At 41.7% G+C, this 24,981-nt stretch overlaps 1 protein-coding gene across 6 annotated transcripts in view; it reads right to left on the bottom strand.

Annotated features, from left to right (window-relative positions):
- Nucleotides 1-24,662, bottom strand: part of tsnare1 (T-SNARE Domain Containing 1) — a 276,008-nt gene extending 251,346 nt beyond the window's left edge. For 5 of the 6 annotated variants that reach the window (XM_086310182.1, XM_086310186.1, XM_086310185.1 and 2 more), the window contains exon 1: nucleotides 24,574-24,662. The gene's annotated coding sequence lies outside the window, so the exon portion shown is untranslated. The remainder of the gene's footprint in view (nucleotides 1-24,573) is intronic. The other variant, XM_086310183.1, reaches the window with a different exon arrangement.
- Between the last annotated feature and the right edge of the window lie 319 nt (nucleotides 24,663-24,981).

Raw genomic sequence — 24,981 nt, 5'->3', positions numbered from 1 at the left:
TCCAGTGGAGACAGGTGGCTGAACGGGCCCCTCGGACCCTCCAGTGGAGACAGGTGGCTGAACGGGCCCCTCGGACCCTCCAGCGGAGACAGGTGGCTGAACGGGCCCCTCGGACCCTCCAGCAGGAACAGGCGGTGGAGTAAATGACTGAGGTGAGAACTGAGCAGGTGACTGAGCTGATAGGTGAGCTAAAGTCTGAGCTATGGAGAGAAGTTTAATATGTATCGACTGTTGTAAAGATGGTAGTAATGGTGGGTAAGGCGGTGGATTAGCAGTAAGCTGAGCTAGTTCCCCTGAGCCTCCAGAACCTGAAGAAAACTGCTGGACGGGCTCACCTGAGCCTCCAGCGAGGTCAGAAACAGGTGCAGGTACCTGCCAAACACCAGCCACTCCCACCCGAGGAGAAGGAATGGGTGCCGGAGCGAACTGGTTCCCGGTCATCCTCACCCTGGGAGCCGGGACAGGCACTGTCAATGGCTGGGCAGCTGCTGTCCCCACCCGAGGAGCTGGTACGGGTGCAGCGACAGGCAGAGGCTCAGCCGGCCTGGACACCAGAGCAGGGACCAGCTGGACCTCAGCCTCCCTCACCTGAAGCACTGAAACAGGTGCAGGGGAATGCTGGGCCCGAGCTGCCCTGGGAGCAGGAACACAATGGTGCGAAGGAGCAGGCTCAGCAAACACAGACTTCTCTAAAATGTTTTTTAGCTTCCTCCCACCACCACGTCTAACAGTCTTAATAGTCTCAGTCTTAGCAGTGTTCATGTGATTGTTCTTTTCCAGCTCAGAGGAACGAAAGCGATCATAACTCACCACCGGGAGTTGCTCCGCAGAAAAAGAGTGGTGACGGTGTGAGCGTCGCCTCCTCCGGGAAGTGGGGGGTGGCAAACTGGGCTGTAAATCCTCCAACGGACCGGGCTGCGATGAGGAATCAGAGAGTTTATGAAGCTCAGAACGCTGCAGTCCCAAAAACAGAGCAAAGGACTGCAGTGGAGTGAGTCTAACGTCTGGCGTCACGTAATCTTTCTTCCTCCGCCGCTTAACCCTCTTGTCGGACTGGTAATCCAGGGGTGAAGGCGGAGGTGTAGCGACTGGAGAAAATGAGCACGTGCTCAACCTGATCGCCCGAGGAGCTGGCAGTTTGGAGGCTGTGGGGCCCTCCCAAAGCCAAGCGTGACCCATAGAAGGGTGACTGGAGCTCCTGGGCATGCCTAGACTCCTGCCTCACGCTCTCCTTGAGGAAGGCAGAAACTGCGGGTCGCCGATACCACACGGAGTCTGCTGGGTCCATGTTCTGGTCGCGATCTTCTGTTAGGTGTGGCTGTGTGCAGACAGGAATAGGACCCAAGGTGCAGACTCCGGAGTAGTGATGTGTCCTGTGTGTCGAAGCTTCGAATCGTGCGTCGGGTAATCGCGGGGGCGTTTTTCTGAAGCGCGTATCGAGGCTTGCTTTGATTACGTATGCAGTGACGTTCGAGGCCTCGCGGGCAGTCCGTACCACGTGACTGATTCAGGGACTGGTTCATCGGTTCGCGCCAGATTCGAAATAACATGGGCAGGAAAACAGCTGATTCCCCATCACACCGTGTTGTGGAATTGGATTACGTACGTGCTACATAGTTACTTGTGCATTTCTTCTTCGATGGAACCAGCAAGGAAGAGATGTTTTTTTTTTAAATTTTGTCTCTCCTAATAAAGTATGCACACAGTAATAAATATCACAAATGATAAACACCAAAATATAAATAAACAACACTACACATCCTATAATCTGATTTCTGTCTTTTAGTTTATTAAAAAGTGAAGCACCAAACACTAGTTTGTGTCATTATCCAGATGTACATAAGGTTTACACATCATTATAATCAAAGAGCCCGCTTCACTTGAATTGTCCACTTGATGGCGCAGTAGAGCAAATGAATCATCACAATGCTTCGAACCATGAGTCGACCAATTTGATGGAAAGCTTCAGTTCATCATGAGGCTTCATCTCACCATCACTACTCCGGAGACAGTCGTGAACTCAAAAAGGCTTTAATTTGGTACTCAAAATATAACATAACTGAAAAAACTCAAAACAAACTTAAACTGGAGGAATGACAGAACACACAGCTAGGAAAACGGTAGATCGCGACACGGACACAGAGAAACACAGGGCTTAAATACACAGAAGGAGCAATCAGGGAATGAGTAACAAGAGGAAAACACAGCTGGGACAAATCAGAACTGACGAGACCAAAGAAGCGTAAACTGAACACACTGAGATAAGACAGAGACCTTCAAAGTAAAACAGGAAACACATAACACAGACTCACATGCAGGCACTACAGAGGGAACAGAGACGTGGGACCAAGGCAGACACAAACACTGACTGAACACGGGGATATAGGAACTAAGGATACACAGAGACGCGAACTAGACAAGGGGATACAGGTGATAGGGGAGACAGAGCAACTAAAGAAGACAGAGACATAAACCATAAGACAGAACTCAAAGAAACCAAAGACTAAAAAGTATAAATAATATAATAAACTCAAATACCCTGGGTCAACGACCCAGGCATCCTAACAAAACCAAACCCAAACAACCACTATCTTCATGCAGCCTCCCTAACCTTAATCTAATCTGTTAAAGCATGAAGATAGCTTTTCAATCAAATTATTTATGAAATATTGATAAAAGGAACTTCTAGTGGTTCTTTTGTTCCAGTGTCATAGGCAACAACAGGACATGACTAAGAGATTATTGCTACTAAATGAACTTCTACAACTTACAGTACTTAACACAGATTCATTCACAATGACTAAGTTTCCCAGAGAGTTGGTTTGGTCAGACTGCATATCTATCAGTGTGACTCAGATGGAGATCAGACTATATTTTTCTTTCTTTCTAGTTTCTGGCGGGATTTTTTTGTTCAAATGTTTGTTTGTTTTTTGTGTTTTTCATGCTGATTCAGCCCTAATCCTAGGACGGTTAAGGATCCTTTCAGTTAAACCTAAACACGTGTATATATACATCATGCTAAAAGTGGCTTCGGTGTTGACCTACTACACAGTTTTCAACCCACTTTAGGTTTTGTGTGAAGTCTAACTGCATAATTGCTTCTACCTTATATTACGATACAAACTCTTGTGTGTACATTTGTAAATGTTATAAATTGAATTCAATTAACTTTAAAGAAAAACAGTATTAATAGTAATTATTTTTTTAACAGCACTGTAAATCACTGTCAGTCCCTTAATAGTGTTCCACATTGGTTTGAGCACGGTTTAGCTCTGCAGGAGCAGGCTTCATCATGGTTTGCATTGATTAGAAGAGCATCTGACTCCTGTGACACAAGATGTGCAAAACATCATGTATTTTTTCTCATATGATAAAGGAAAGAATTTCTGGGAAATGTTCTCACTTAATACAATATACACTGGCATATAAACAATGATGTTTTGAAATAATTTAATGAGTTCACTAAAATTCAATTTAGTCAGCTAAACTTAATTCAAAGTTAACATTGTAATTAAAGTTTTAAATATATTATCTAATTACATGTAATACACGCACACACACACGCACACACACACACACACACTCAAATGCCAAACTTTTAGCTTATTTTAGATTTTCCATTGAAAGATTATATAAACTAAACGACAGCGAATACGTTTCCACATTTGACACACTGTACAACATTTTACTATTAAAGATTTTTTCATAAACCTCTGCTTTCACAGCATGCACTAAGAACCCCTCTGACAATATGCTGGATGGATTGACCCACAGATGTACACAAGTTCACATGTGGGCAACACACAGGCTATACTGTGTGTCATTGATGCCATGTGCTATGTCCATACACTACATCTCATACAGCGTCAAATAGCATGTTAAATGTTAGTTAAAGCTAATGACAGTACCATCAGAAAAAGACTGAACAAGTCTTATTAGGAAATTCTTTGGTGCTTAAAAAGACAAAACTTGGACTTTCCTAGTTTTATGAAAACATTTCACCTCTCATCCAAAAGACTCCTTCGCTGTTTTAAAACAACGGGAGAGTCCCAGGTATTTAACTTCTAATACGGGGCCTGTCCGGCTTGAGGTGGTTGTAAGGGTCATCGATAATTTTTTTGATTTGTCACATGAGCCAAGGTGTGAAAAAAAAAGGCTTAGGGCATTACTAGTGTGAAACTTTTGTAAAACCCTGTGTAATGGTGCCACTTGGCAAAAGCAGAACTCAGGCGAACTCTTATTTTTAAATGTGAGAGTGAACTTATTTACGGTGAAGCAGCGCAACAGCAGTGCAACAGCAGTTCAACACAAAGTCAATTAAGTGATCATCCCATTTCCCAATTTTCGTAATTCTCCTTAATTGTTTTGTCCTAGAAATCCTCTTTTCAGACACAGTTTGCTCGCCACTCTCATAGAATGATTCTCCCCACACTAACTGTTAGTCGGTTAACAATCCAGCAAAGCCTGAAGCTTAGCAACACCCTGAAATAGTGGCTTAGATAATAAAGTAGTAATAGTAAGGTGTGAATATGGGTTAAAACACCTGGTAAAGGATCTCAAGACTGAACTGTAAAGAGCTGATAGACAGTGGTGTAAGCCAACGCCTCTGTTCAACAATGGCCATTCACAGAGGGCGTTCTCCTCTTTGTCAAACCATCTGTCTTCTCTGGCTGAAATGTGAACATTGGCATTCTTGGAAAAAAGTCATTTCTTCCTTGCCGTATGTTGTGCCATGTGATTGTGGAGTGGTTCTTTATGTCTTCTGTCTAAAAGTCTGGGCATGCCCTACTTCACTGTACAACATAAACTATGTTGTTTAGCTTGTGTTTGGCAACCCCCACTGTGGATCAAATACCCGAGACTCTCTACCAGTTGTTTTAGAACTGAAGAAGGTTCTTGGATGAGAAGCAAAACATCTTCATGATTAACCAAGTCCAGTTGCCTTCTTTCTAAATAGTCAAGACTGCAATGATTGGATGCCTGAGACAGGAATCTTGTTTGGAAAGGTTGCCAGGAGGCTGTTGAAACAATGCTCTTTAGACAGGTGAGGCCACAGTTGTTGTGCTTACTTGACACCCTGTAAAAGCTCCTGGCTTTCCATATGTTATGGCACCACTCTTGATGTCAGAGTTCTTTTTCACCAAATCCATGCTGAACAAATTCAAGTGTTATGTTCTATGGAAGTGACTGTTTCAAATTTATGTTTAACCCAAGTTGTTCTGGAGTAAGAGGCATCCTGCCTGGTTTGGTACAGAAAATCAGAGGGGAATTGTCCTACACTGTTGTTCTACACTGTTGTCCTACACTGTTGTCCAGGCAGCCACCGTATCCCTCAACCCGCCATATCTTCTGGCTGTTAAAGGTATGGAGCCCATCTTCCATACCTTTAGCAGCCAGACAGGTGAAAACATTTTTACAGTTTTAGGTACCAGGGTCATTTGCACTAGGGGGGGTCACAGTCTCGGATCCTATGACCTCACAGTCGTTCAAGGGAACTTGTGCCTTCCCACACCCCTACATAGCAGGGCTGATCGCCCCTACACATACATGATAAATCAGCTTACAAAGCTCAGGCTGAAAACCTGGCAGCATTTAAACCACCCACTAGGAAATGATTGATTAAGTTTTTATTTTATTTTATACTGTGACTCCCCCCCGCCCCAAAACAAAACAGGTTTTTATTCAGAGCAGATTTCCTCCCTTTTTCCAACAGATAAAAAAATACAATATTCAATTTGTCTGAGAGTGTTATGATGACAGGCATAGAGGTTGTTGAAAGAGTAAATTATAAAAATTTGACTTTCTGGGTTCTTTAAAATGTATATTTTTATTATCTTATATAACAGTCTTTTTCCTGTGTGTGAAGGGGAAATGTCTGAATCTTTCACTCATGGTAAGTGAAAAGGTAATGAAAAATAAATAACCTCAGGAAAAGATGGGGAAAGAGCAAATGCCATCTGCATAGCATGACAGTGCACCTTTCTGACACTGGTAATGTCATACCTGATCAACTCATAAATGAATAAGCTAATAAAATTAACTAGTTTAAAAAGAGAGGGAATGTCATATTAGTAAATACGTAACCAAAAGCAAAAAAAAACATTGACTCAAGAAAAATGAACAATAATATGGTAATGACCAATCATGGGTATATAAGCATTAGTGTAACCATCAGTCTCACACAAACGATTCACAATCACTGTGTGGTCATGACAGCTTGATCTCGATACCCTCCTACTTTCTAGATTTTGATGCCGTTTCACAAGAAGTTTCTTTCTTTCTTCTGCTGAATATAATGTACTTCTTCAGTTCCAACAGTAATAGTTTTTGTTTAATAATTGTAGCTGAACGCACAGCAAGAGCTAGGTATTTGACTTTTCCTATTTACTACCTGTCCTATACTCATTTTCAGCCTGTCCCTCCGCTGTAGCTAAGCAAAGAACTGTTAGTTTTCTGCATTTGGATGCATTGTTCCTAAAGATTTCTTTATTAATTTTCTTCTACTTTATGTCCAAAGTTTATTTACATACCATACACAAATCAATATTAAAACCAGTAATAGATGAATTGGAAAGCACAGGAATGACATGAATGATTTTATAGGCTAAGACTCCAGTGCCACTCCCCACAGAAGAAGCCTTTCTAAGCATACCACAAAATTGGTCAAAAATGCCACATAGTTGCATTGGCCTCCAAATTCCACATGTCATAATCCAATCAAGCACATAGTGGATGTTTTGGAACAATCCCAATCCATACATACCCTGCAATCCACAGTACCCAGAGAATCTGCTGTCCCAGTGCCAAAAACTGTAGGATATCTCCCAGTGGTCCCACATGCACATTGTGGTGAGATTGTACAAGCCATTGTTAGTTTTGTATGCTTTTCCACTGTCAGCAAATAAAGCTGAGTTTTTTGAGTTCATCCCTCGAGTCTGAGTACCTGCATCTTGGGTCCTACTCCTGCCTGCCACACAGCATTCCCCGACAGAACGACGCGACCAGTACATGGACCCAACAGCACTTGCCCCGTCTGATGAGCTCAGGGAGGATATAATTTATTCAGTGGATAAATTATGTGACCTGTGGCTGAATCATCCAGGGGAGGAAATTCAGCGTGCTGTAGCGAACCGGCTACAGCGACTGGTTTCTGGTCTCCACTGGCTTTGGGACTCACTTCACCCACTCATACAGGAGTTTTTCCTTAATGAGCTTCATCTGCATCCCCCTGTTGCTACCGCTCACCTACCCAACTCGGAGAAAGATGTGCTGCCCAGCCCGCCGGACTTGGAGTTGCCCGGCCCATTGGAGCCATCACCGAGGAGGAAGTCATGTCACCCCGCAGCCGGATCCCGGGATGTCAAAACAGCCGGCTGTGGTGAGCGAATTGGACACTTTTTCTCTTTCTTCGGGCCATCCATCCATCCATTTTCATCCGCTTTGTCCGGGGCCGGGTCGCGGGGGCAGCAGCCTAAGCAAAGAGGCCCAGACCTCCCTCTCCCCAGCCACCTCCTCCAGCTTATCCGGGGGAATACCAAGGCGTTCCCAGGCCAGCCGAGAGATATAATCTCTCCAGCGTGTCCTGGGTCTGCCCCGGGGCCTCCTCCCGGTGGGACATGCCTGGAACACCTCACCCAGGAGGCGCCCAGGGGGCATCCTTGTCAGATGCCCGAACCACCTCAGCTGGCTCCTTTCGATGTGGAGCAGCAGCAGCTCTACTCTGAGCCCCTCCCGGATGGCCGAACTTCTCACCCTATCTCTAAGGGAGAGGCCAGCCACCCTTCGGAGGAAGCTCATTTCTGCCGCTTGTATCCGCGATCTCGTTCTTTCGGTCACTACCCACAGCTACTTGAACTCCTCCACTTGGGGCAGGAACTCATCCCCGACCCGGAGTGGGCACTCCACCCTTTTCCGGCTGAGAACCATGGCCTCAGATTTGGAGGTGCTGATCCTCATTCCCGCTGCTTCACACTCGGCTGCGAACCGCTCCAGTGCGAGCTGGAGGCCCTCACCCGATGAAGCCAACAGAACCACATCATCTGCAAAAATCAGAGATGAGATTCTGAGGCCACCAAAGCGAAAGCCCTCCGCCACTTGGCTGCGCCTAGAAATCCTGTCCATAAAAATTATGAACAGAACCGGAGACAAAGGGCAGCCCTGGCGGAGCCCATCACCCACCGGGAACGAGTCCGACTTATTGCCGGCAATGCGAACCAAGCTCTTGCAACGGTTGTATAGGGATCGAATGGCCCGTAGCAATGGGCCAGACACCCCATATTCCCGCAACACCTCCCACAGGACACCCGAGGGACACTTCTTCGGGCCATGGGACTATTTATTCTGGGGCTATATTTTTTGCATCAGCTGCTCAGCCACAAGCTCACTTAGCTGCTCAGCCGCCTGTTCTCGCTGGAGGGTCCGAGGGGCCCGTCCAGCCTCCTGCCTCCGCTGGAGGGTCCGAGTGGCCCGTCCAGCAATCTGCCTCGCCGTCAGCGCCACCACCTGCGGCTCCCACGCCATCGCCTGGAGCCCCACCACCTGCGGCTCCCACGCCGTCGCCTGCAGCCCCACCAACTGCGGCCACCCTGGTCTGGTCCAGCCTCCGAGTCTTCGCGCTCGTCTGGTCCAGCCTCTGAGTCTTCGCCTCCGAGTCTTCGCCTTCAGCGTCGTCTGGTCCTGCCTCACTCCATCTAGCTTCGTCTGCGCCTGAGGTCTCCGTGCCGTCTGGTCCTGCACGTCCTGTCCGGCCTGCTCGTCCTGCACGTCCTGTCCGGCCACTTTCCAGGCCAATGACTGGACGTCATTGCCGTCATGGACTACGTCGCTGCCAGTGCCTCCGCCCAGCCGGCCTCCTGACCTGCTCTGTCGCTGCCGGTGCCTCCCGCCTGCCCGGCCCCCTGAACTTTTTCGGAACAGTTTCCACGTCGCCGCCACTGCCTTCCGTGTGGTCGGCCAACTGAACTGGACTGTGTTTGGGCTACTTTCTTGGGCTCTGGTGTTTCCTGTGTCCTGCTTTTGTTTTCTGTTTTGTTCAATCTGTGTTATGTGTTTCCTGTTTTACTTTGAAGGTCTCTGTCTTATCTCAGTGTGTTCAGTTTACGCTTCCTTGTCTCGTCAGTTCTGATTTCCCCCAGCTGTGCTCGCCTTCTGTGTCTCATTCCCCTCGTTGCTTCCCAGTGTATTTAAACCCTGTGTTTCTCTGAGTCAGTGTCGCGTCGTCCCGCAAGCTGTGTGTTTCCTCGTGTGCCTCTCCGTCAAGTGTAAGTTTATATTTCCCAGTTTAGTTTTGTATGCTTTTCCCCTGTCAGCAAATAAAGCTGAGTTTTTTGAGTTCATCCCTCGAGTCTGTGCCTGCATCTTGGGTCCTACTCCTGCCTGCCACACAGCATTCCCTGACAGCCATTGTAAAAGCCTGTAAAAATTAAGCTGTTACAATTAAATTATCACATTTTAATTAAAACCAGTATCTTAATCAGTGACCTCAGCTGTAAAGATTTACAGGTTGCATACTCTTAAAACATATCTGAATTAAAGGATCTGAATTTGTACTTACACAAGACATGCATTAGTTAGAAACAACAGGAGATAACTGTTTCATTTGGGTTCACTTCTACTCTACAGTCACACTGAACTGTTCTACAAAGCTCAGGTTGAACTTTATTACGTCCTTATTTAGACTTGAGCAATGCAAAGGTCACGCATTACATCTGCCTCTTAGTCTTTCTGCAAAGCAGTAAGACAGCAGTGCACATCCTGCCTTCATTTGATACTACAGTAAAGGCAAATAATCTGTTTGCTAAAGTTGTTGGACAGCTCCTGAAATTCCAAAGTGTCTAAACATCATTCCCAGAGCTTCGCCATTCATTATCTGACACATCTGGCCCAAACTGCACCTTTTCCCATGACTGTGTTCAAGCAAAGTCAGAATTTGGTCCAGTCAGATTCGGAGGAACCCTTATATGGGCCCTGAGTTGCTTGAAATGGAAATGTTCCATTAAGCTTGATGTTAAATCATCGATACTTTAAGTGGTTATTCGGTGTCTGAAAGGAACCAGCTGAATCTTTATTAGTGGGGAAAAATTGCTCAGTCAGACATGCACCAATAACACTTTAGTCGCAGTGAGACCAAACTGCTTTAGTGAAAGGTGACCTTGAGTCAGAAGGCTAAAGTGTCACACTACTTTCATTTGTCTGAAAGGACCAGAAAGGTTGTCCTCTCTGCACTTATTTGATTGGATTGTCAATGGCAGGATGAGAGTTGTCGGCCGCACTTTGCTGGCTCTCATGCATGCGAATGTAACGTGGAGCAGGTGATGGTCCTAAGGGGAAACTGTTCATTATTCCACAAACTTCTCTTACTAATCTGTGCTTAAGAACTGTTCTCTTTTCCTTAAGCTTCTCTCACTCTCACTCCCAATCTGGCCGTGGCCTTTCTTTAAAGGACAGCCAAGCGTGCGGTAGACTTTATCTAGCCTCCTTTTCATCTGACCTTTGAAAAAAAGCAGCCATTATGTTTCCTCAGGGTTGTGTAACATACACCCACATACCTACAGTAATATTTCAAGTCAGGCTCTTCAAAAGCCATCTCAGCTGATTGTATTTTTAGAATGATGGTCCTTGGAAAAAAAGAAGAAGAAAGAAAACAAGGAAATAACCACAGGGCATTGGATTAAAGTTGAGGCTGAAGCATAATAACACAACTCATATGTCAGAGGGACACTTTTTTGGTTCAACAGAAGCACAAGGACATCAGACACAGGATGTGAAGTCATGAACATGTTTTTCTTCCACTGCATGCACGTGAGCTGTCACGTTACTATCGTCATACCTCACCACCAAAAAAAGGGAAGAGAATCAAAATGAAACAAAGGTCTTTTAGTCTACGCTTGGATGATTTCATCAGCAAAGCCAACAAAGCCCTTTCAACAGACCCGAGCACATTCATGCTGCACTGTGATAAAGTTAAAAATCACATGTTTCCTTTCATGTTATACTGCTTATAGTTATACTTTTGCTGCTTGGTAAACAGCCACATATCAATTTCAAACTCAATATTCAACCAAAAAGTCTGCATTATAAGATAAAGCACAGCTTCTGATAGTTAATGAGGCTTCAGTTGTCTGAGTGAAATCAAATACACAAACCCTTCTCTTACAGTTCCTTGGGGCTAGGCAGCTTTTTCATAATGTGCTGCAGTGAGGGACAACACAACGAAAAAAACCCCATCAAGTTGATACATTCAGACTGCTGTGGCTTTGACCCGCCAACGTTCAAACTGGAAGTTAAAGAGCAGACACTAAAGCACAGCTGTCTGCCGACACTTGCTGATAGAAATGGATGATGGATAAATATCAATACTATCTATAACAATGCTGATATTGATATTAAATTGATACTATGATAGATAGAATTGAATCTCAGTTCAGTATGTAGCACACTGACAAAATATACCTTGAACATGTCTGAAATGTATTATATTTATTGAAAATGATTTAATTTATAGCCTATAGCAGATTTAAACAACAGAAGCTGATTCAAAGTGCTTTAGACACAGGCACGTTTACACTCCAGGTCTCCAAAAACCCAGTTTCAAAATAAGAAAATTCACGGTGACTTAAATTATGTTCAGAATTTGTAAACTGATGATGATTTGTGTCAAATATCATGTCACATTGCTCCCTCTATATAAACTGGCCTCATAGGATAAATGTATTGCTATCAGTATTGCTATCAGCAATACTTGCTCTGTGTTTACTTGGTTTTTGGATCGATCACAAAGTTTTGCACAGCAGTACTGACTACTCTAAGTGTGAGCTTATTAACACTAGAACTGCCAAATTGGTCATGTTGACTCTTTTGGCATGTTAAAATCATGGAACTCTGTTAAAACAAAACCAAATGATAGATTTGAGAGTCTATTCATCATAGAATAATAAAGGCTGTTTATACCTAGAAGAACATCAGGGGTCATTTTGACTCCATGGAAATTCATTTAAAATAACAATCATGACTGACTGCCTAGTGACTTATTGTTGCTTATTGCCTGCTATATCATCAGCCGGAACTTGCTAGATTAGATGAGTTAGATAAGAGAAAAATAATTACTGTAGGCCTGAATACGTCAGTTATGGGATATTGAGCCAGAACAGAACAGGCCAGAGTGGATGACACCTGGAGAACCAGACCTGTTGCTGGCAGTGGAGAGCATTGCGAAAACCGTCGATGAGCACAGCCCAAACGGAGAAGTATTCCAAGCAAGTAAAAACTGAAATCCAGAGTAGAGCAGCTGAATTGAATGAGTGTCAGGCTTGAGTAGGAGAGCTCAGGGGCTGCAGACTCACCCACAATGCTGCAGAGTATTGTGGACAAAACACAGAAGGACAGAGAAGTCTAGCGAAGAGTAGGCAAATGTGGAAAGTGTGATACATTTTCACTGTTCTACTTTTTTTTGCATTTATATTATTGAAGCAATAAATGGTTCAAATTGTTTCACAGTGAGTGTTCTGATGTTATGCCTGCTTTATTTTATGATAGTTAAATATCACAGGTTAGCCAAACATTTTTAATGCTACACAAAGCTAATCAGAGTTAATCCAAAATGCTGTGTTGACTGTGATGATTATTTCGTTTGTTAAGGTGGAAAAGCTTCCTAAATCCAGCTGGCCCTGTGTGAGAAAGTAATTGCCTCCTTCACCTAATAACTGTTTGTACCACTGTTGTCAGCAAGAACTGCACTAAAGCATTTGTAATAACTGGCAAAACTGCTTTATTTCAATCACACTCAAGGGTTTTTGGGGGGCATTAAAATCCTGTTTAAGGTCTGATTTAAGTCTGGGCGAATAATGCCCAGACACTCTACTTGTGGACTTTCTTCTAGAGAGCATCCAGGTCCTGAAGCAGCAAAGCAGCCCTACCACCACAATGATTGACTGTTGTGGTAGTTTTGTGGTAGTGTTTTGTTTTTGTTTTTGTTTTTATAACATATTGGGCAGATCAGTCAAGAAAATATTTTCCCTATAGTTTTGGGGATGTTTTTATTAAACATGAGATGAACCTTTGTGCTCTTTTTGGTCTGCAGTTATTTTCACCTTGGAACGACCACAGTTGGCATTTTGTTCAGTTTCTTTCTTATTATTGCTGAATCATGAAAGCTGAGCTTAAATGAGGCAAGTGAAGCCAACAGTCCTTTAGATGCTGTTCTGGGTTTGATATAGTCGCAGATGTAGTCTTGGAGCAATTTTGTTAGGCTGTTTCAGGTTTTCTCCATTTGTGGACAGTCGCTCTCACTGTGGCTTGCTGAAGTCTCAAAAGCCTCAGAAATATCAGTGTGGAAAGGGTTACAAAACCAGATTTCAGTAACTTTGTTTCGCATCTGTTGTTGAGTTTCTTTAGATCGTAGCATGATATGTTGCTTTTTTGAGATTTCTGGCCTACTTTAAAAGAACCTATTTGGCAAAGTAAAGTGTTTTGTTTTTTTTAAATTCAGCAAGTGTAGCAGTAATCAGGTCTGAATGTGGTGTGAATTTGAAATCAGCTTTCCAAAAACACACGATTAATTCCATGTATTTATTCCATTTTTTAAATTATTAGTCATAGTTAATTGATGTTTTAACAAGGTGTGTATATGTGTGCGTGTGTGTGTATTGGTGGAAGGGGGTTAAACAGAAAACAATGACACAAAAGAAAATATGTTTTGGCTTACTATTAAATATACTGTTAAGTTTATCACCTATAATAACTTATGACGCTGTTAAATGATTAGTTTGATATCATAAGAAATTCCACAGTGTTTGTAATTTATTTATAGTATACTAGATCTTATAGAAGTGACACCAACATCCTACCAGCAGTGTAATGCTAGCTTTCTTCCTTTAGGACAGGCCTCCAGTGACTTGGTCTGGTAATGGTTTCCCTGTTTGGAGCAGAGTGGAAAAGCCTAAGGACTTGGCCAGCGATAAGGAAGAGTAATGATCTTTGGCCGATGAGTGAGCCATGCTGTGGCCACTTCCACTCTCATTCTGCACACCAATAAATGCACCACATGGAGTCATCACTCCACTTGAGGATGTTTTCTGGAACTCCCACTGAGAGTGTCTGAAGCTCAGTGTCTGGGATGTGCTGAGGAACTCCCGCGGGGCAGCAAGTGCTGTCCCGGGCCCTGGTATTTGAAAATGTCAATCTTTCTGTGTGTTTTCAGAGGAAGGGAGGGGGTGTGGGGAGAGCTTCCTGGCCCTGTCTGCAGGACCACAACAGATGGCCAACTGGACATCTACGATGCGTCCTTCTGGTGCCATCCTCATGCTACATATGCTTCACCCTGCAGCTATGACTTCCTGGAGATTGCTTTCTCACAGTCCCTCACAGCCGTCACCATGGCTACACAATCCCAATTGTGGGGAACAGACTTCAGCACTTACAAACACAAACAGACACCAGTATGAAAACCCTTTTCAAGCCCGAAATCACCACATGCACAGCAAGACATTCCAAACCCACTATCAGGCAGTCTTTTATCAGCCTAGCACATTCTGGTAATACTGGCCACTGTATAACGGCCATCACTTCCCTTTTAATATTCTGTAACATCCAGATTTCACATGTCATGTAGTCAAATTGTTGGAACTAGGTGATAACATGCAACTCGGTCAAGTCTCAACAAAAGCTGACTCTCTGGTTATGATGATCTCGTTTCATTGTGTCGGGTGATGAGAGGCATCACCCGACACAATGCCAATCAGTCATGCGGTCATGCTTTTGGAAACAATGGGCCTGCTTTGCCTACTGATAAGCTCAGACTAATCTGTGGAAAATGTTGAAAGCAAACATGATTGATTATTGCAATTATTGCAATGAAATTGGTTCTGGAGAATACAGCAGATGAAATACACAGACAGGTGAGCATAATGGTGGAAATTGCACTTAAAGAAGAGCTTTGAAATGAGAATTACAAAAACAGCTACGGAAACCAGTTTTTAGGCTGATAATCAATTGACAGTAAGCTAACAATGGAAGCTTTAAACGAACGGTCTTCTTCGTTGTTGTGTTTGGTATGTTTTGATAAAAAGGAAAGGACAGAACAGATTTCAAAATTATTTTTCTTGTGTCATTATTAACATTGTAGCGCTACACAAACTAGTTGTTGCTGAAATAGTGGGTGTTAAGAGGTAAAAAAGTACAGATAGCTGATAAATTCAACATGCCAGCAGAAAAATAATCACCATTGTCCAACACAATTCTTCCAAAAGATGTTCCCTATCCGGTTTATTTTAGAGACTAAATAAATATCAGTACTGAAAGTAGCTTTAAAAATGATGACCCTGTGGGAGGGTTATGAATTTTTTTTTCCACTAATAGTAAAATTTTTATTTAGGTAAAAATTTCCCCTTAGGTTTGTGGGTTATTTCCTTTAAGGCGTATGTTTTTGAGTTATACCAGGGAGTTAAGCACTTTTGATTTAAGGCTTTGTTTTTCAGAGAAGCCACAGTATCAGGGTCATATGCAGCGAGGAGACCTCCATCATGCTCAGTCACTCTCTCTTGTGTCTGGGATTACCATAATAACCCTAATATCACTGAAAGCACAGCTCAGTGCTTTCAGAAGTTGGAATTCTTTCCAAGTGAAGAAATGGTTCAGGAGTTACGGGAGTAACAGCTGCCCTGGGGCGCACTGACAGAGGTGAGGCTGCCGGACACTGGCGCCACCGGGCCCTCTGACCACCACCAGTAGGCAACGGGTGAAGTGTCTTGCCCAAGGACACAACAACCGAGACTGTCGGAGCCGGGGCTCGAACCGGCAACCTTCCAATTACAAGACAAACTGCCAACTCTTGAGCCACGATCGCCCCATTGAAAAATGTCTGATGCCAGCGACAGGTCAGGCTTTAGAGGATTAAAGAGGCGTCACTAACACATTTACACATAAATGCATATAAGACACCTAGCTTAATTGTTTCTGGCCCCTGGAATGTACTTCATACATTCCTTGGTCACTAGTGATTTCTTGGCTTTAACTATATAAATACGTACAGACAAATTCCAGGAACTGTTGCATGCTGAAGCAAACATGAAAGCTCACCCTTCAAGCTCCCAGGTCAAAGAGAAGCTTTACACGTAAGGTATAATGTGCAATTCGAGAAAGGGCAAGGGCCACGATTTCAATATTTACAGTTATCGCTTGTTCTAAAGTATTGAAGTTTTAAGACATTGTTTTATCAATGATAGAATTACAAAATGCCAAATCTAGGCAAGTTAGTTGGGTGCATGGATGGATGCTGAATGGCCCATAATGGCCCGTAAAGCTGGTTTTTTGTGCAGTGATCATGTCCATGTCTTCATCCTCTCTGTCGATGGTAGTTAAAAAAGTATAACTTTTAATGTTCTCTATATTTTGGTCAGACACATGAGTAATTACAAAGTGACAACAATGACGCAGCAGCTCATTATCTGCATTCTGTTGTTCTATCACTTCATTCTCTGGGGAGAGTAAACCATGGCATCTCTATGCCCTTGCCAATACTTTGTGGAACAAACAAAGTTGTGAGGCAGAACCAGGAACTAATTTCATTAGCGGCTGCCAGTTGTGACTGATTACAGGCTGTTCTCAGTGGCTGGCAAGTGGGTCCAAAGTTCTGGAAGGTTAATAACCAGTAACAATCAATTACTTAACAAATCTGATATGATCAATGGAGTTTCCAATCTGGCAGACAGCAAGATGAGTAGCCGACTGCAATAAAACCTCAAAAATGTTGAATACTCAACAGCAGCAATGACTTACAGCTTAAATGCTGCTGAAAGATTAACTGTACGACTGAAAGAAAAGGTAAAATGCTGCTCAATCAAAACTCTCCAGCAGCGCTCCGCTACAACGGAGAACAAGAAAAAACATGTAATTCTAATGAATGAATGAATGAATGAATAAAATTTAATAGGCAAATCAGGATGGAACAATGAGCAGGAGCATATTAAAACAAAACTCCCAGGCAGAGGTTGGTACAGAGTATGTCTGCGTTGTGGAAAACGAGAACAGTGCACCAGCAGCATTTTAATTAGTACATCAGCCATCACTAGGCATCCCTTGTATTGGTCCATCTCCATCCACATCAGGACTGATTATTCTAATGATTTCTAAACCTCTGTCCAGCCATTATTCACACATCACAGAGCCCGGCCTTGTTATCTCTGAGGGCAGGGCCTCTTGTCTCCCTGAATCCACAAATTAAATCCAGAAAAGGCCTCCTTTCCTTTTCTACCCTGTCCTTAGCAAGGGGTCTCTGTTGCCATTTAGCATTCAAGTCAGCTACTTACATTATTAGGTGAGCTACAATGCTCATTCTCTGAGTCGCAGAAAGAAAATGTTTGCATACCAATATGATGCACCGTGTTACAACAAGGGTAAAGGTGAGATTACATCCTGTTGGCTATAATTAAACTTTACAGTGTTGTACATAAGAAACATGCAAGTCTGAGTGGACTAAAAAAACTAATATTTTATTCCCAACAGAAAACATAAAAATTTAATGTGAGAGAAAGTTGCATTTTAAGAAAAATATTAAATTAATTTGAATTTGATGGCAGCAACACATTGCAAAACAGTTGGAACAGTACCATGTTTAGGACAGTGTCATCCCCTCTTCTTTTAAGAGCAGTCTATAATTTCTGGGAACTGGAAATAGAATTTTGCTACAGAAATACAGCAGTTCAACACTCGTGACTGTTCTTTGTCACATTTTTCAATACATTATTAACTTTCTATTGTGTGTACTATGAAGCCATTTTGTTGTGGTTTTTGTGTGGTTCAGCATTCCTGCTGAAATAAGCAATGAGCTTCCCCAATTTGAATGTGAGTATATGCTGCTCTAAAACTGGTGTATAACTTTCAGTACAGCTGGTGCCTTTCCGCATGTACAAGCTGCCAGTTCCATGGGCACTGATGTATCCCCAAATCACCAGAGGTGCACGATGATAAAAGTGATGATTAAATATCCTCTTCTCTTTAGTCCAGAATATGTGGCGCCCATGTTTTCCAAATAGAATTTCAAATTTCGATTTAAGTGACCCCGCAACAGTTTTCCACATTGCCTTAGTCTGTTTTAAATGAGCTTTGGCCCAGAGGCAATGGTGGCATTTCCAGGTCATGTTTGCATATGGCTTCTTCATTCCTTAAAGAGCTTAAATGTTAAGCATTTGTGCATAGCATGGTGAACTATGACCAAGATTTCTGCAGGTGTTCCTGACCCTATGCAATTTTTTCGTTGACAGAATCCTTTCTGACATGCCTTTTTTTAAAATGCAGTACTGAAGATCAGGGGCTGTCAATATTGGCCATTTCTCCATATTCTCTGTATTGTTTTGATGCTATCATGTACTTTTTTTAGAACCTCTGCCTTTACTTACTTTTTAAAAATTCTGCCTCTCTAAGATGTAGTTTTTATAACCAACCATGCTATTCACCTGTTGCCAGGTAACCTAATAACTTATACAATATTTGTTGAGCTGTTTTAATTTTCCAGCATTTTGTTTCCCCACCCAACTTTTTTGAGACATGTTGCTGACATCAAATTTAAAATAAATTTGTATTTTTTTTTATCATCTAGTAAAATGTCTCAGTTTAAACAGGTGATACATCTTTTATGTTCTAATGTGAAACAAATGTGGGTGTGTGAAATTTGTGAATCATTTTTTATTTACATTTTATAGAGCATCATTTTGGGGATTGTGGTTATATAACTAACAAAAGTACAGTGTGTCCAAAATAAGCTTATGCTGCAGTAAGCTCGAAAAATGTTCTTTCAGTTTCACAATTCAAAAACCTTTTTGGTAATTTCCTTGTAAAATTGATGTTGAGTAAAAATGCTCCATGTTGCAGTGGAAAATTGACTGCTGTCATGTTGTATCAGTGGAAATACACTATCATGGTATAATCTGTATCACAGAGACACCAGACATTCTTAATGCTGATTTATGAGATACCACCTCTGTATCTATCCACTACACCTATGGTGTCACACTTGGGTGATGCACCAGCCAATACCCTTTTAGAGACCCAGAAAGTCTAGATTAGGTGTTGGTTGCAGTTTAGACAAACTAGTTTGTATCTTGCTGGAACCTTATTGTTTGGCTTTTCTTCACTTCCTTTTCAATCTTGCCTTTACTTGCTAGATAATTTTAGTCACTAAAAACTACTTTAGTACAAGAAACAAATAAAGACTAATCCTTGTGTGTAAGTGAAATAGTACCAGTAATATTAACTGACCCCCTGGGGATAAAACCTGGATGACTGTTGTGAAAAAAATGCAAGGGACAAATTGTTATGGACACATGACACGGTTAGAATATTGCTGTAACTGAGGACTGGGGACTGAAAGCATACTCCTGTTCAGCAGTGATGAGGTGGTCCAGAAACAGATTGCACTGTGGGTGTTGGGATATGCAGTAACAGTCTGATCTGTAGTACATCCTACCTGGATCTTACAAGTCTTAAAGGCTCTACCACATACACCTCGTTACTTAATTCAGCTCTTAGTTTTGCATCACTTATCCAGACCTGGATTATGATCGTAGCAAGCATAGCCTGCACAATCTCCTCCCACATAACTTCCACCCAACCTGAAGCATTGCCAGCATCAGAGTGCCATGTTTTCCCAGATGGATGTGAGAGAGTGGGATTTTCATCAGATACCTAAAGTACCAGAGCTTGTGATGACAGAATTTTATTTAAGCTTATTGTCACTTCTTGAGTCAAAAAACACACAATATCATGACCATATAGGCAGGTCTTAGGCCACTGAATTCTCTAAGAACATTAAGACATTTAAGAAATGCACTCATCCCTTATCCAACATACAGTACATATATATGTGCACATGTTGTTATATACATTCAAACATACATACTGACATACAAGCAACAATGTGAACCACAGAAAAATGTTTAAGTAAATCTATAAGAACAACTTTCTAGCAGTTAATTAAAGTGAATGAAGTGATGACCTGTTTAGGAGCTACAACCTCAAAAGTGTGATCGCCTCTGGAATTAAAATGTGTCTTACAGTTAAACGGCCGTGGTCAGGTGATTAGAAGGATTAGACTGCTGAAATACCATTCCTGCCTCTCATGAAATGCTTGCTATGGGATTAATAAAACTGCAAAGTAAATTCTGAATTTCACTGAAACCCAGTGAAGGGTACCATAAGCAAGGGGGATAGGTTATTGCTTGCTAGTTTTTGCTAAAACATTATAACTGTTGCATTCTGAACCAGTTCAGGTGCAAGGAGGCTTGAGTGGTAATCATGAAAAGTGAGTTACAATACTGCATGGGAGAAAATGAAAATGTACTAAAAGGTCCAAGGTGTAGAGGTTTGTTTGTTTTTTGTATTTTACAATATTTCTTAGATGAAAGAAATGTGAAAAATGTGCATATATCTGAAAAATATGATGTGGTACAAATGTTCCAAGCAGGGTTTACTTGAGTTTTTGAGTTTTGGTAAGTAAAAATGTTATGTTTAAAGGTCTGTGGCTAGCAGGTATGGTCGTCTCTGTATTGTACCCATAGACTGGATGCAAACTCTTAATCTAGTTATCTAGCATTAGCTGATAACTAGTACTCCAACTTTTGATTCAAACAGTCTTTTCGGCACATTACAAAACCAAAAGCTGATGTCAGGGTCACTAGATCCTTGTTTTATATACAGTCTATGGTTACAGGCTGTTTCCTAAAACCTATTAAAAATGTATTAAAAAACACAGAATAACCCAATGCTCAGGCTGGTGGGGGAGAGAGAGTGATTTTCTGTTTAGAAATACATCAGATTTTAGTCAGCAAACCATTCTGTCCATTTTTTTGTTTGTTTTTTTTGGCAGAACTTGTCAGTAAATATGGAGGAAAATATAAATAAACAGTTGTTTACTGTTACCTGCATGATAGCCAGTGGACAATAGATCTACCCTTTCACTGTTGGGATAATCTCGCAATGACAAACAACAGCTAATTATTTACGCACTGGGGCTGTAACTGTTATGTCAAGGCATGATCATGTATTTGTGCAGATACCACAGCAGATGGCAGTTCTGAATAGGAGCCATATGTAAACATTACAAATGAAATGGAGATTTAAGCTGTCATGTCATGCTGACACAGCTGAATTTCTGGGTGTGTTTTAGTTCAGATTTCATCCTTTACATCAGATGAGTCAATATACTGTATTCATTTTGACAGGAATTGCGATAGTTACTGCAGTCATTGGGTATTTTTAACCCCCTTGCTTATTTTGCATATAATTCAACTCAAGCTCACATAATTATTGAGTCCAACAGAACATTTGTTCTAGACTAGTAGAGTATTCTTCCAAACTAGTATAGTGACCTTGACCTTTAGTTACTTGTATTATGATATTACACTGCCCGAATTTTACAGTAGATTAATTTGAACAGGAGACAGGCATGAAACTTAAAGTGAGCTTTTGATATTGATAGTTCAGAGATAAATGTTGTCCAGAAATCCAAAATCATCAAAGAACAATGCAAGGCAATCCAAATACCAAAAATCACTAGGAATGCAAATACAAAAAGCACAGGGAACATAGGGCGAGGAGATACACAAGTAAGTCAATGACACAACAAGTCAGTCATGGAACAGGAAAAAGGTGGGGGGTGGGGATCGGGGGTTAAGGGTAAATGGACACAAACAGAACTAACCAGTTATATCCTAAAAGTAATCAGAAAACTAAACTGAGACTTTCAGACTTTATGGGTAAAGAACTACAGAAGGAACACAAACAAAAAAGTAAATTCAACTTCAGAAATATCAGTCTGCTCACTTCAGTAGCAGAGGGGGTGTTACCAGTTTAAGCTGCTTTGATTAAATTAACAACAGATTCAATACAGGGGCAACAATGAGACAACACCCAAAACAAGAATGGTTTTACAGGTGGAGGACACCACAGTCTTTTCTGACTGTTTTTTTTCACACATTTTGCATTTGACTCTAGCTGTGTCAAATTTGTGTTTGGTGCTGGACAGGTGGTGCACAGTAGGTTTTATCAGAGCTGAAAACTGCTACCTACTGCTTTTAGATATGAGGCTGGAAAAGCACTGAGACTGAGACTGGACTAAACTGCAATGTTTCAGACCGAAAATCCAAAACAAGAACCATTACAATGCATAAACCCTAAAGGGAACTGCATAATCTATGTTTATTTTCACTTACTCAAGAGAGACAGGATAGGTAACTCATTCAGTTTACTGAAATACTTCCACCTCCACGAGCAACTCAGAGAAAGACTAAATGTAATAATTTGTTTTGATGCATTAACTACCAAAAGTGTTGTCAAGCCATTGGAAGAACAACAGAAATCCACACAGGGGCCTAAATCCCAAAACAAGTTTTCTTCATCTTCATCACTTCATTAAAAAATAGCAGACAGATTAAAATACAGGAAGAAACGGGAGAGTAGATGACAGTAGATGAGACTGAGTCAGCCCAACGATGTGTAGCAGGATGTCAATTGTTCAGTGGTGCATCGTTGTCATATTCTCAAAGGCTTATGTGACATAATTAAAAGTTCCAGAACCTTGAGGGCAGATTGTTTTCTCAGCTACTTTTTTTTTTTTAGACCATGCATGCTCTACAGCAGCTTATACAGCAGCAACTCTAAAAAGAAAACTGAAAGTCAGTTTCTCAAAATATAACTCCATGATAAGAGCACTGAACCCATAACACAACTATGATCTAGACCTACCATATAGCCTACCATATAGGAGAGGCTGCTGGTGACATTTTACAGAGCCACCATAGAGAGCATCCTAACGTACGGCATAACATCATGGTATGCAGGGTGCTCAGCTGCAGACAGGAAAGTACTGCAGAGGGTCATCAACACAGCCCAGAAGATCACTGGCTGCTCTCTGCCCAGCCTGGAGGTCACTGCAAACTCCCGGTACCTCAGCAGAGCTGGCAATATCATCAAGGACTACTCTCACCCCAGCAACCAACTGTTTGAACTATTACCGTCAGGCCAACAGTACAGGTCACATAAAACCAGGACAAACAGATTCAGGGATAGCTTCTTTCCCAGAGCTATCACCGTAGTAAATAAGCACAAAAACAATTGAACCTGCTTAGCTATACCATACCGTCACTGCCATTATATTATGCTGCTATTCATACTGTTATTATATTAATGCTGCTATCCTGTATATATCGTACTTACTATTGTTTGAGTACTTGCGATTGTTTTATTGTACTTTTTATATTTTACATTTATATTTATTATTGAATCTTGCACCGAGGGAGTCCAATTTCATTGTACTCTGTACAATGACAATAAAGGCTATTCTATTCTATTCATATGGTGAAAAGACAAGAAAATGATCTCTAATAGTCTTTATGTTCAATATCTCCTTTTTTTTGGGGATACACATATGAGACTTTTATCATCTACAGTATTTCAAATTACTAGCTGGATTAATGTGTCTTTGCTCTTTTGCTAGGAAAGAGTTAGCAAATGTACTACATGATACTTTAGCTGGCATCATGTGTACTACACACACAGCTGTCAGCATGTAAGTCCCATGGTGCCAGCAGGTTTTGCCATTTTTAATGGATTCTTAGAGAGATTCAAAATTCCTCTTAATAACAGGCTTTTTATTATGCTGTTGTGAAATTCCAGCCAGGAGATGCTCGCCCAGTAAATTTGCTAAAGCTATTAGCCATTTCTGTCATTTAGGTGTATCTGCTGTTTCTAACTCTTTATGTGTGTCTACATGCTAAGCTAAGCTAGCCAGATATAGAGTGTAGCTTCATATTGGGCATGTCATACCACCCTAAAAGATCAAACACTTAAGAAGAAGATAGATATATCTATTTGCAACATAAACCTAAAGTTAATCTACTCCCATAAACACATGTGACATGCTAAATTGCTATGGCAAACTGAGCAAAGTGACCTATCTCCAGGGCGCCTGCCCTTCAGTGTTTTCATATTTAAGTCTAAAGTATAAACACAATATAAAAACATGTTCCAGCCTGAAAAACAGGCCCATTAAAGGGGCTGTCTGGCTCCTTAACATTGTTAAATGATACGAAATTGAATGCTAAAACACTGTCCAAAAAGCAACCGGTTAATTCCCAAACCTACTTTCGCAAGAATAATAAAAATAAGAGCAGGAAACAGGAACTATCCAGGGATGACATGATCACAGACACAACAGATAGCTTTTATCAGAGAGAGCTCTTAAAAGAGAAAGTGAGTATAACTATCACACATCCATCCTTTCTCTGAACATCTCAAAGAATATGGCATCCATACAACGTTACAAGCACACGCTCCTCACTTAGCCTACAGGCACAATATGTTTACAGCAGAAAGATTTCAACAAACATCTGCTCTCTTGTTGTCTGCAGAAAGCAACGAAAAGGCATCTCTGATGGCCTCCCATCCCCCTCATCTTTGTTTCTACTCTCCTCCCTACTAATCTCCTCCCCTCTTCCTCCTGCCTCGGTGTGAGGCTGGAGCATTAAAACAGTCACTACAGGCTGAAAAACGCAGGGTGAAAAGGAGGGATTCCTCCAGTTTTACCTTTGAATGTAGGGATTGATGTGGGCTGTGATTCAGTGATTCAGAGATCCTGCTCTTCCTCAGCTTCGCCTGACAACATCATATGATCCAACCACCTGCTTCGGCTCCCTGGTCATATGATCTGGTTAAGTCTTGGCAAAGAACTGTGGGATTTGTAGTTGAGACCTACTGTGTCGGTTAATACCCTGTATTATGTACCTATACAATAGCTATATGTTCTGAAATCTTCAGCAATTGAAAATCTAAAAGAGTTGTATATGAATTACAGTTTTTATTACAGTTTTAAACATATACAGCACAGATGAAGTGAATATCATTGATGGGTTCTTGCATTCATTTATATGCAGATAATTGGTAACCGCTACAGAACAGAGAAATTATCTACAGAGACCAAAAGAAATCTGAAGA

Source organism: Aulonocara sp. 'chitande type north' Nkhata Bay, linkage group LG11 (genome assembly GCF_057382095.1).
Source record: "Aulonocara sp. 'chitande type north' Nkhata Bay isolate Kocher_YH1m ecotype deep benthic linkage group LG11, A_spYH_male_GT1.1, whole genome shotgun sequence".
NCBI lineage: Eukaryota > Metazoa > Chordata > Actinopteri > Cichliformes > Cichlidae > Aulonocara > Aulonocara sp. 'chitande type north' Nkhata Bay.
Note: the sequence above shows the minus strand (reverse complement) of the source record. Positions and strands in the feature narration are given on the sequence as shown.